The following is a 14,028-nucleotide window of genomic DNA, read 5'->3' as shown; positions in this document are numbered from 1 at the left end:
CTAATGTTTCATTGCATATCACAAATGGGAGCAAAAAAAAAAATAATAATCAGAAAGTGCCATTCACTGAAATAATATTTACTTTGTCAGTCTGAATAACATCTGCACTTGCTGCTTTAATCTTTCTACCAGCATTTGACCTCCATTTTCTCTCCTATCTCTACTGATTATGAGTTATTATTTAAGCTCTAAACACAAAAGTCTATTATGGTCTTTGACCTTGGTCATTCATGTATCTTCTATATCAAGGTCTTGCACTTACCTATCCTCTCATAAATTAAATTGGAGTTCATATTTATCAGGTAGTCAGAACTATAGCAACAGCATGACTGGTTCTTGACTTGTGGCAGAAATCTATAATGAAAAAGGCAAACAACCACAACGCAAACAAACAGGCAAAATACAACCACAAAATACACAAAGAAAAGTATAAAATATTTTAGAATGATAGAATGTCTTTGTTTTTCACCTTTAACTTTTGGATACCTTCCTACAAATATGATGAAATTTCTCATGTACCAAGAAAATGTGACACTCTCCAGAAGCAGCACTCTATATATTCTATATTTTGAGGTAATCCTCAAAATTCAGGATCAGGTCTATGCTATTGGAAATGAGTTTTGCTGCTGGTATTATATCTGGACTTGGAAGTATCCCTTCAAAAAAAACAGACATCATCTTTCGATTATATCAAGAACTAGTTATTGTACCAACTGGATTTAGATTATAACTAGATTACCATGGACATGTATGCCAGAAGGGCAAACTGAAAGAGAGAATAGGTCAGGGAGGTTTTCTAACAATCTCTTTGAGGATTAAATATATGGATATTCCTATTTCTTGAGAAAGACTGAGGGAGAAGACTGCTGCTGTGGAAGAGGCAGGAGAAAAAAGCAGGTCTACAGAGGAAACTTGGGGCGTATGTTTTCAGGCAGGTGTGTACTAAGTGTGTCTGCACTCCCTTCTCCAGGTATCCAGTGGTTTGGGAGTTGGAGTACCATGGTCACTGCTTTGAGCTCGCCTCAAAGTCCTTTGCTATTGAGCGAGAGGCCCTTTGCTTTGCTATTGTGTGAGAGGCCCTATGAAAAAAAGTCCTTCACCTCCCACTTCTCCTTCCCCAGCAGTGCCTGAAGTGGGAGAGAAATATCTAATTAATATTATGTAACGAGATCCAGAAATTGGCTTTAATCTAATATATAAATTTAATTTATATTAATTTTTATTGATTTTATTAATTATTATGATTATAATTATTATATTTATATTAATTTTATTTATTATAATTACTATATTTATATTATTTTTATTAATTTTATTAATTTAAAAAATATATAATATTTTGTAATGGATTTGTATAAGTAGTTTCAGTCCTTAGTATATAAAGTTTGTATAATTTGTGGTTTCTCAGGATAGAGATTGCTCTACTTGCACTGCACAAGTAATCTACTCATAAATGTTTATTTCTGAAAATCACCCATTCTCTTTTTGAAGTTCCTTAGAACAGGTTTGTAAAGTTATTGTGAATGATTGAAAGCCATCTTTTGAACATGCTAATGTGATTTCATACATTAAATTGTCTTTATAACAGTAAAATTGTGTTTTCTGTCATCCAGTGTTTACATTTCCTTTAAAAAGAAGAGCAGGCCATTTTTCTAAATAATTGTAAACACTGGCAATTCACATTTAAGTTTATGCATAAGGGCATATGGGCACTGTATATTCTTTCACTTTAAAATCAAAAATTTGTCTAACACATACGTTTTATGTACAATCATTAATTGTACCAGAACACTAGATACTAATAATTTTTGTCTAAAGAGTTTCACTGCAAGCTGATTCTCATTTATTTGCATATGATTTCATTTTCTAAGCAGTAGTGTAAATACTAAGTAAGTTTCTAAGCAGAGTGTAACTATTTCTCAGTGGAATTAAATTGACCTAAATCAGACATGGAGAGATTAATTCTGGAAGGTGACAAAGCAGAGGTATGAGGTACTGACAGTACCTAGGAGACTAAGGTATACATGTGCAAGGTGCAACCAATTTTGTAGCTAATACAAAACCTGTTGAAAAATAAGGTCTTCCATGCATAATTTTGCAAATCTAAGATTACGGAATAGTTTTAATCTTCATCTTTGAATGATGATGTTTCTTCCAGGTGTAAAAAAGGGTTATGCTATGGTTTACAAGGTACTCAGATGCAATAGTAATGACCAACTCAGGAAAAAAACGTACAAAGCAATTAATATTTCTGGTCTCAGAGAAAGAATGGACACAATGCAATGAACAAATCCTAGACACATGTATTACAAAAGACATATTGAATAGTTGCTCATTATGTGAACAGTATGGTAAATAAGTAAATAAATAAATAATAATAATATTAAACACTATAGGGGAAGTAAGTGTGATCATGCAGTTAAGACTGTGTCATATATTTTATGCCAAAATACCTGAAATTTTCACCCCAAGTCTTAATATTGTTTTCTAACTTTTAATTATTTCATCCTACAAACTTAGTAAAGGTTTTAAACATTATTAATCACAATTTTTCCCTGGTTTAGGAAAAAAGCAAAAAACAAAAAACTTACTGAAAACACTTACTGCCTTTAATAAATACAAGAGGCACAAGTGATCAAATTGTCATATGAATACCAATATCTCTTAAGGTTGATCTATCTCTTTGCAGAGAAATTACTAAAACTAAAATCTTCTTTGTTAGAAGCCTTTGTAACGATGTGCCTTGAGTGTCACAGATGAACAAGCTCTAAGGCAGTGGGTATGAAGTCCACTTCCAAAACCCTGGTGTACAGACTTTAAATAAAAGAGTGTTCGTCTATCTGAATGAAGTGGATATATATCCTAAACCTCCAAGTCTGGACCACATTTTCAAAGACGAATTTTTCAGTGATCCTAAAGACAATTTTCAGAATAACTGAATGAATTAAAAGCACAGGTCCTATTGGGTTTTTATTTGTTTGTTTTAACTAAAAATCTCCCTTCTAATTGCTGAATATATTATCTGTTTAGTTTAAAAGTACAGTTTTGACAAAACTCTTAGGTATATTTTCCTGTGTTTTTTGTGGTCTGTCACAAAGAACCAGGCTGGTGGACCTGAAGGAATGGCATCAAGCTGTGACAGGGGAGGCTCAGGCTGGATGTTAGGAAAAGGTTTTTCACTAAGAGGGTGGTTGGGCCCTGGACCAGGCTCCCCAGGACAGTGGTCATGGCAACGAGCCTGCTGGAGTTCAAGAAGCTCTCAAATGTATGGTCTGATTTTTCAGGTACGTGGAGCCATGAGTTGGATTCAATGATCCTTGTGGGTCCCTTCCAACTCACGATCTATGATCCTACGTGTATCCTGTCATATATTTCTTATGATCACTGTTGCAAAGGGGACTACATGCTTACCTGAGCAACTATATTCTCAGCTGCTTCAGGCTGCAGGTTTGCCCCTGTAGTAATCTTCCATCTCCCTGCTTAACTGCTGTGAGTTTTCAAGGCAGCTCATTTAACTGTTCTGTGCTTTGAGTCATACTGACAAATGTCTTAAAGGAAGTCCCAATTTTCATTTGCTTTTCTTCTTTCTCTTTCATCCCTATTCTTATATATAAGGCTCTTAAAATTCAAATGATTCAGTTGTCAAATTTGACAGCCTAGAAATAAGACATACTTATTTCTTTAAGACATATGCACATTTGTGCATACTTTTCAATGTTTTCAGGATATTACTGAGCAGGGTTAGGCAACTGCTGAATTCCAGTTTAAGAATCAATCCACCTTTGTCTGTCATTATGATAGTGAATCTTAATTCAGTAGCATTATGTAAGGAAACGAACTTAGAATATCTAAAATAAAAATTCTTGCTTACCCCATTGCAGTTGCATTTGTAACATCATTTGATTCTGTTCAGGACAGATAGCTGCTCATCCTGAGTAGCTCATCCTTTTTGTTAGTTTAATTTTGATTTGTACCAGACACCAGAATATACCTTCACTTTGTTAGGTTGTACACTGACTTATATATATGTCCGTGACTCTCCAGTTCTGAATGAGACAATGTGTAATAAAAAATGCCATTCACTCTGCTTTGTCCTTCCTAAAAACATTGTGGACAGTGACTCTTTGAATCATCTTTCTCTCTCTCTCTCTCTCTTTTTTTTTTTTTTTTCCCCGTACACTCCAACCATGCACTCCTCACTGGCTTTCATCAAAGCAAGTTAGACTTGTGGATTATTTAGAATTCTCTGTGAGGGGAATTTCTAGTTCTTCACACTTATTATCTAGATCTTTAGCACCAATGAATAAGAAATTAATTTTCTTGTTCTTTTCCATTTCTATTAAAATCATGTAGAACACCTTGAGTTTGGCACATATTTGTCTTTCCCCTCACCCCTGAATTGTTATTAGATGATGTTAAGACAAAAAAACAAGTTCTGTAAGAGAGAAAGAGAGAAACCATGTACAACTATCACTTATAAAGCATAAATTATGTCAAGCACAGACCTTGTGATTACTGTAATACTATCAGTGAGTGCTGCATAGTTAGAGACTGTAACCACTAGAAATTCACTACATAGAACCTCTCAAGCAGTAAAATCTTGCCCAAGCTTCAGAAACTATTAACCCTATTTTTTCTTGCTGGAAGAATGTTGCAGGCAGGATTTTACGCACTTTGTTTAGACTTAAATTGTTTCCCTGTACCCAAAAGTAGTCTACAGCAAAGGAGTGAGCAAGGAGGCAACACTTCCTTGAGTGTCAGATAAGAAAGTGATTATAGATGCAAGGAAAAATAAAAATAAAAATAAGAATAAAAATAAATAAATAAATAAAAGGTATCATTTTACAATTTGGAAAAGCTTCATTTAATATACTGCTTATAAGGAGAACCTTACTTTATTACAGAAATACATGCTTGAAAGGTGAGCAGGAAAACATTGTCTCCAATTCACATTTAGGGCAGATAAAGATGAAAATAGCTGTCAGAGATCACATAGTGCATGTGACAAAAGAGGGAGTCTTGCTTTCCTTTGATAGACTACCCCAAGATGTTAAGAAAAGTGAATCCCAGGAATTCAGTCATCTGATGGAATAGTAGACCAGAAATCCTTACTTTGAACTAGATAATACAGCTCAAATGTCATACATTGAAGAGTTGTAGTGAAGTGCTCTGAAATGAGATGCAGATCAGAATTGTTAATAGGAATTATTCAGCAAGTGTATTTATGAGAGTCATAAATAACTCACAAACAGGGAGGAGGGAGTGAAATTAACCAAATCAGCAATGCATTATGAATTATTTGCTCACTGTTAGAGATAATGAGGAGCAGGATCTCCTCCTGTCTCAACACTAAGGTGAAGTGCAATCAATCAGCATGGACAGCCTTGGGGGTGGGAGCAGTAACAAGAGCAGACTCTGGCTGGAGAGTGGTTCCAACTTGGCTTTTTTGCATGGGATATACAGGAATACCCACCGCCCCCCAACCCCCCAAGAATAGGATTTGGAAGGAAGAAAAAAGGGACAGGTCAAAACAAGGAAATAAAAAATAAATAAATCACACTCAAGCTAAAACTTCTGGAATTATTTTCAAAGATTAAGGAGATTTCTATTGAGATTTTTTTTCCTGACATTTTAGTAATGTGCTCTTTTATTTCACAAACTCCAGAAGGGAATGGTCAGTCTGAATAGGGTCTAAATACCAAAAAGGGTCTAACCTTTTAGACAGCTGGGGCCAAATTCCTTAAAAATAAATTTTGAGAAAGGAGATAACAATTGCTATATGCCTTTTAGCAAGTCATAAAAATGTGATGGCAAGCTGTTTCTAATATCCAGTCTATGCCTATTATCTTTGGCTAATAGTTCTCAGCCTATCTGTACAAATCATTTACTTTACCCACTTTTTCCTGCAGAGCTAAATTATGTCTCTAGCCGCCTCCTTTGAATGATATCACTATAGCCTCTGCATTGTCCTACTCACTGAAGACTTTTGATCGTGAGTCAAGCAAGCGATGAAATAATGCAGAAGTCTGTTGCCTGTGCCATGCTGCTTTTTCAAAAAATAGGGGGACCTATACTGGGGGGGAGGGGGCACATCTCTTTAGACATACATAACCCTGGATATATTTTTTTTCTTATTTTCCACTAACATTAAAAAGAAATGTAAATGCTAAAAATATTTTCTTCAGTTACAGCTAACTTTGGAAGGGGACTGCAATCTTGATCTGAAGTCAGCAAGATGTGCATGTTCCACCACTTTTCCTGCTAATTTTCATCATTTTTTTTTTAATTTCCAGGTAAAAATATATACTGTATTTTTAATTTTCTGTTTCAGATTTTAGTCATTGATTATTTCTTTACTTCTTTTTTTTCTCCAGTAGATTAAAGAATCCTTTGTTCCCTAGTATTTTCCCTTATGCATGCGGTTATAAACCATTATCAAATCACCTTTCAATCTCTCTTTTTATAAGCTTAAAAAAATGAGTGCTTTAAATTTCTCAGTGTAAGTCATTAAGTCTCCAGCCATTAAATCATTTTTATGGCTCTTTTTAGCACCCTCACCAACATTCTTTAAAAATATGGAGACCAGAATAACACAGAGTATTGCAATAACAATCACACAGAGGTAAACTTACCTCCCTCTGCTCCTGTGTTTATATATCCATGGATGACTTTAACCCTTTTCCCACAGTTCCACATAAAGGCTTTTGTAGAGTCATATATCTACTCTGACCCCTAAATTCCTTTCAAAGTCACCACCTTCCAAGATGAACTGCTCCAGTCTCTAGACTTAACTTTTATTCCATATTTCTCAGTCTGTTATCAGGCACTTGGTGACGCAGAATGAAACATTTTGATTGAAGGGTGCTCATTTGCCAAGTAAAGTGGGTAGCTTCTGCAACCATCTTTTGCTATGCCATTGGTCCCCATCTCTTATGTAAGTGATTTTATATTTACTTCCATGTAGTTGATGGAATTTTTTTCAAAGTTTGCTGGTAAAACCTTTCTCAGATCCCATGCAATACAGACAGGGAGAAGTTGTCAACATGGAATGGGAATGGGTTTCATTTCAGATATATGTTGGGTATCTTCTTATGAATACCTTCAAACACACACACCAAATATATTTCAGCAGAATTAAGAAAAACAGAACAAAGCAGCAGAAAGAAAAGAGACGTAGCAAGTCAGTGGGCTTGATCACAGTCATGCTTAAATGTAGGGAATGGGATTCCCAATTCTACATCTTACTATTTGTACTCCTTGCCTAACTTCTGGAACACCAGCCATAGCCTGCCTAGAATTTTTTCCTCTTTCTCTATATATTTTCTTTTCTCCTCAATAAATAAAAATAAAAATGTTTGCATTTGCACATTAAGCTTTTCTGCTCCTGGCTATCTTTCTAAAGGGGCTATACTACCTGAGTCAAAACTTATGGCCAGTAGGAGTTCTATGCTCAGATTCTGGAAGCTACTTTAAGAAAACTTTCTAACTAAGCAGCTATAGTGGCTCCTTCTACCCCTAAAAAGACAGCATTTTTTTCTGTTGCCTTTAAGAATAATTTGGCTGTATTTGATAGTGATCATTGTCTGATAGATTGTTTTTTGTAGTTGGTTTTGTTTTTGTTTTTTGTTTCTTTTGCATGAGTATGTGCCATTGATTTCTTTGATAAACAGCAAATTTAATTTGAATAAAAGGCTGTCAATAGGCAGGTAGATATCGAAGTGTTGCCAGCTTCAGTGTTAGTGGTGACTTCACAGATAAACAGAATTAGGCTATGAGACAAAAGAAACATCTGACTTAGAGTCAGGTCTGCTGGGAGATTTATGGACAAAAATGAGAAAAATTCCTGGGGAGGATGAATCACTCAAGACCAGGAAAGAGAGAGTCTGACATCTGAGGAAAGGTCCTGGGGGAAGAAAGGCAGAATTGTCTAAATGATGGGACAGATATCCCAATGGGATTAAAGTACCAGGCTCAGAAACAAAGAGGCTAAGATTAGAGTTGGTGCTTATGACTCTCCCCTCCAGTCTAGACTTCATTAAAATGGCAGGAACTGATTCAGTGCATGGCAGTAGCATGACCTTGAGGTCACACAATAAGCTTGTTTCATAAGTCAAATGTAGTTTCCATCTCTGTTTCCTCATTCAGTTTCTTTCTTGCTCTCCCTTTCCACACACACATTGTAGCCTCCAGTCCTAGACTTTTTCTCTAAGATCTTTACCATGTCTCACTGTTCGCATCACTCAGACTTCTACCACTATCACTAAGCTCATGGGCCCATGTTCTTCTCCCACTATAGTCTAACTACTACAGCCCTTTCCAACCAAGGCTGCCATTCCAGTGTCTGTCTCCCTCTGCTTTACCCTGGAATACTCCCTCTCCTATGATGGATAGACTTTATCTTCACTTTATTTGAATTTGTCAGGTTTCTTACTACATCGCCCTTGACTCATTCATAGGATATCACTGAGAACACTGGAGCAAAAAAGTCGCAGTTTTCAGTGCAGCTGATGGACCAGGAATGGCCTGCAACATCTTCGAAGACAATTGCAGGGAAAGTCATTCTCAGTCCTGACTGGAGTGTTGCCAGTACAGATGGTATCCTTTTGGAATATACATCTGGTATTAATTAAATAAATAAATACATAAATAAAAATCAGTACTGAGCATGTGCAAGCTGTGATTTCCCAAAGGTAGTAACAAGCTGGAGTAGATTTTTACAGGCTCTGCAAAAGGCAGATCTTAGCCAAAGGCCACTCAGTTTATCTAATTTTAGATTCCAGTTCCAAATCATAAGAGTGGTAAGGTTTTCCAATGGAAAAAATAAATACATATTAATATGGCTATTAAAAAATCATTGCTTTGCTTTATGCATAGAATCTTAGAAAGGGACCTTAAAGATAATCCAGATCCAACCCCCCTGACATAGGCAGGGACACCTCTCAGTAGACCAGGTTGCTCAAAGCCCCATCCAGTCTGGCCTTGAACACCTCCAGTGTTGGGGCATCCACAGCTTCTCTGGGCAACCTGCTCCAGTGCCTCAACACCCTATGAGTGAATAACTTTTTGTTTTCCTTTGTTTAGATTCCTTTTATGTAATCTAAATCTATCTTTTTTTTTACTTTAAAACTTACTCCTCGTCCTGTCACTATACTCCCTGATAAGGAGTCCCTTTTCTGCTTTCCTGTAGGCATCCTTCAGGTATTGCAAGGCCACTAGGAGGTCTACCTGGAGCCTTCTCTTCTCTAGGCTAAACAACCCCAACTCTCTTAGCCTGTTCTCATGGGAGAAAAAACACAGAAAAGTAAGAAAAAGTTTCTTAATGGATTGAGAAATTCAGGTTACATAATTTGATCTGACTTTGCAGCAATAATTTTGAAACAAGTCAGAATGGAAGCTATCATTTCAGTATAGAATGAGCCACATCATCTAGACTATCCTGTCTAACTATAGGCTAGACATATGCATTACAATAGACTATTTGGAATTATCCAGGGAACCAAAATTAACACACTTGTTTGCTGAGAAAAGAAATAGCAGGACACATATCAAAGATATTTTCAGAAACCTCATTGAATGATGACAAGTCACAGCTCCATGGCACCCTCTCTAACCCTGTGATATTGTTCCAGTGCTAACTCAGAGAGTCAGTGATTCAAACAGCTTTCTGCAGCAACTAGGCTTCTCTTAGAGCTCTTCTCTTCAAGTATTGACAAATCTAAGGCCTGTTTACTGTTTGACACAAAATTCTAACTTTCAAATATTTATCTATACAATGTCCACTTTAACACAGACCTTTTTTGAATTGTTTTTCTGTATTTATAATTTTTCTAAAACTATGTTTTAATTGCATTTCTAATCTTTTAAATCTTATCTGCTGCAATCTGAACTGCATCAGGCTAGCCATGGAAGAAACACTAAATCCATAATATATATTGGTTTCAAAAGTATTTTTAGCTGGCAGACTTACATAAGAAAACAACCTTTACACTATGTCTGTATCTTGAAACAAAGTTTCTCAAGGTTGAGTCTACAGCATTACATAGAGCGTTATGATTACGAAGAACCCCAGGTACTAAACATACATTAAAATCACCATTTAAGAAATGATAGACAGGGAAATTGGAGAAATCAGCTGCATTTTCTGATTTAAGTTCTACTTAGATAAGCAAATAACCTGAGAGCAAATAGAAAAAAAAAGTGTAAATGTGTAACTTGCATGGGAAAACTATAGTAGATCACTATTCTGAATTTTTTTAAGTTTAAGTATAAGTTAAAGTTTTAAGTTTAAGTTATGGCCATGAATATGGAGAAACAGATTTCTGGGGTAAAGAATATTCCTCAAATCACCACCTTGGAGAGAACAGTTTCTAAGCTGACCCACTTACAGTATTTTTTTTGCCCAAGAGAAAATCTAAGTTGAGTATAACATTAACCATAGCAAAAACATACAGGTCTTCCCTGCACCTGGCAAGTAGTGAAACTGATACATTTTCTGTAACTAAATATTAATTCTACACAGACAGTTGAATATATGCAGAATACATAAATATCTTTTTTCACGCTTTCTGTGGCAAACTTGTTCTGAGGGTCCAAATTATTCTTGATAAATAATATGTTGTTTTAAAGAAGAAAAAATATGTTCCACACCATTTCCAACTTTACCAAAGTTGTCTGTTAGTCATTTCTCAGCTGTGGAAGGGGAGGGATCAGGGATCACAGGATTTTGCAGTTTGTGCCTTCTTACAAGGGTAAGGACCGAACAGATCTGTGCCTATAAATGCTCAGAACAAGAAAGAAATGCTTGCTGAGCTATGCACTGGCAGGGTAGCTCCTTATGAAAGCTTCAGATAGCAAGGAGTATATTCTTGACATGGATTTTAATGGCTGCATCCTCAAAACAAACAACCAATTCTTACACAGCCCTGAATCTCACTAATATCTCCATGGTTTATCCTATCTGTGCCTGATAGGTACTTTCCCAAAGATTTCCAATCACAAGTCACTAGGTTATTCTTCACTACGTACTTCATATCTTCGCTATGTACATATTTTATATGGAAACAACAACAGCAACAACAAAACCTTTTCAAGTTACTTGGTCAGCTTTGATATTCTTATAACTGAAAGTCAATAGTTCAGACTTGATATCGGTCCTTCCTTAGTGTAAGGAAAAGCAGAGAAATAAAGTTGTCTCCAAATGCTAAAAAAGGTTATAAAATAATTCAATTAAGAAATGTTATTAACTTAAATCCAGCATTGTATTCATTATTATCAATTCTTTGGCACATCTCAGTATTCAATTATAATGTTGGCTTTTCTTGAATTGCTCCATAAGTGAAATATATCACGCCTCCTTTTATTTATATGGACAAAAACCTACTGCCAACTTCTTTTACCAGATACACCCTTTGTAAATCAAACTTTGGTGGGAAAAAAAAAAAAGTCACTAAAAAAGAAATAACAATGGCTATATCTGCTAATCAAATTTCCATGCATCAGATTTGCAGAGGATTACACCAGTAAACCTGGAGCTTGCAACAAAACTTTCAAAAGTTTGTTTCCCCTGAGATTTAACTCTATCAGCTTTGGCTAGAGAAATTCAGTCTCTGAGTGTCTGCAGGACTGTTGATTTTTCTTCACTATTGCAATTCCTAGTTATTGAGGCTATGAAAGGTTTTGATTTGATGCTTCCCGTAGTATTTCCTGCTATGTTCTAAGGGTGTTTGTGAGTGTGTCATTGCAACAAAGCGGTACCTTGGACACACCATTTTCCTGGAATTTTTTTTTTTTTTTTAACATACTGAGAGGCAAGAGTCTCTCACCATCTCTATGGCAACTTAGGATCCTCTGATCCCCATAGACAAAACTAACTCCCAGGTTTCCTGTCAAGTTTGACTTTTGACTCTCTAGCAACTCTGTGCAGCTGGGCTGTTGACAATTGCCAGATTGCAGGAAATAATTATGGTAAAATTTCGCTAAAATGCAAATATGCAAATGAAGGCTAATTAAAATAGAAATAGAAAAAATATCATGGTAATTAACCCTAATAGAACTCATACAGTTAAGGACTTCAGATAGGAAAATAAAGATAACCACATGAAGGTGATGAAACTATGAACAACTCCATGGCAATCCCCCATTTTTTCTGCATGTCTTTGTAGTTCTGCTCACAGGCCAGAATTTGTGCTTCAGGAGTCCTTACACAGAATTAAAGACCAAAAGAACCTACTTTTAAACATCTTTTGTTTGTTTGTTTGTTTTCACATTGGATTTTTTTTTTCTTTTGAGCAGATCAAGAAGAAAAAGAGCATTTCCTTTCTTTTGCAAACAATTATGAAAAATCCCAAGTCAATCTAAGAGCTTTCTTCAACTCCAGTTTCCCCTGTTCCTTATCAAGTAATCCCATTAAATAATTAAATAAATAAAAATCTATGCTTTTGGCCAGGTATTTCTGCTTTTTTCTTTTTGACATCCTGAGAGCTTCCTGGAGTTTTGCACAACAGCTTCATCTCAGCAATACATCAGAAAACTATTCACATCCTGGTCCGGTTCTTTCATGAGTCACGATAGCTCACATAGAGGTCCATAAGTGATAAAAGCTAACTGTCAAGGCTCCATAGTCCCAGGGGAGAGATGGAAAAGGACCTTTACTTTTTGGAGGCAGCAAACCACAAGATCAGATCAGCTCAATTCTGTAAGTTTGCCCCCAAAATGAAGAGATTTTTTGACAAACTGACTGTAGCAACAGCTCCACAGCCAGCAGTTCTGCTTTTCAGTTAGGTGTTGTGTAGTCTTTTCAGTGAGGACTGCTGTACACAGTGCTCTGCTTTACGGAGTGCTCTGCTTTACACAGTTCTCCAAAAACTAGTTGGGCCTAGCAAATAAATAAACTATTGATTTTGGGGTCTCTGGACATTTGTCCTTAAATTTAATGGAATCAGTTAAGAATTTAAAAGCCCTAACATCACTAGAAGTGATCCTGCTTATACTTCACTGAGAGGGCAGTACAATCAGTTAATAGCAAAATGTAAATTAGAGGATGCAATTCTTAAATGTGAGACAAATATTTCCTTGTTTCTCTACCACTTAACATATGAAGGTATCACAAACATTACCTCATGAAGAACTTCAATGAAAACATGAAAGATTTTAATGTATAGTAATGGCATGAGCTAAAATGTTGTCCTGAAAGAGGAATGTTTTAAATAACAAGATAATGAGTGATAAAATCACAGTATTACGTTACAGACTTCAGTAAGCAGTGGTCTTGAGTAGGGATTAATAAATAAATAAAACAACAACAACAACAACAAAAGAGAAATGCTTTGACTTGAGTGAAAATAATGTATAGAATTAACCTTTTTATTAGTTTATCTGTCTTCTCAAATGGTATTTAGTAGTGAAATGAATGGTGAAAGAGCCACAGTCTGCAAGGAAACAAAACAACGAGGGGGGACAAAAGCTGCTAAAGCTCCATTTACCTGATTAGAGATACAGATTTGTTTGCAGCAGCAAAATCTGCCCTGAGCAAAGTTTACATAATATAGCCATAAAGTACAGTAAAACCTTAAATGAGCTAACAGGTGGAGAAGCAATATACCTTTCATCATTATACTAGTGTGTGGGAAATAAGTACATATATTTAACAGTTAACAGTGCATAGCTGAGTCCTTGTCTGAAATTTAGGTGTTACATGTATTGTAGAGATCTTGTGGAGTCACACAGTTCAGGAATCTTAAGGAACGTTCCTGGGGTCCTGGATGGATTTTTATTTAAATTCATAATCACAGAAGTTCCTTCTGAGACATCTGTTTACATGCAATCCACCGTGTCCCAGCCATTGTATAAAAGAAAAAACATTATGTAATAGAAGTAATCTCTGTTTTTTCTCCCTTGCTTAGAAAATAAGACTAGTAGAAGTGTTCTCTTATTTAAATCAACAAACAGTACTCCTGAACACAGAGGTGGGTTTTGCACTTGACTTTTGTGAACTATTATTTTTTCTGAATAGTCAGTAATGCATCACAA

The sequence above is a fragment of the Aythya marila genome (genome assembly GCF_965140915.1).
Source record: "Aythya marila genome assembly, chromosome: 1".
NCBI classification, from domain to species: Eukaryota; Metazoa; Chordata; class Aves; order Anseriformes; family Anatidae; genus Aythya; species Aythya marila.
The sequence above is the reverse complement of the archived record's forward strand: the minus strand, read 5'-3'. Positions refer to the sequence as shown.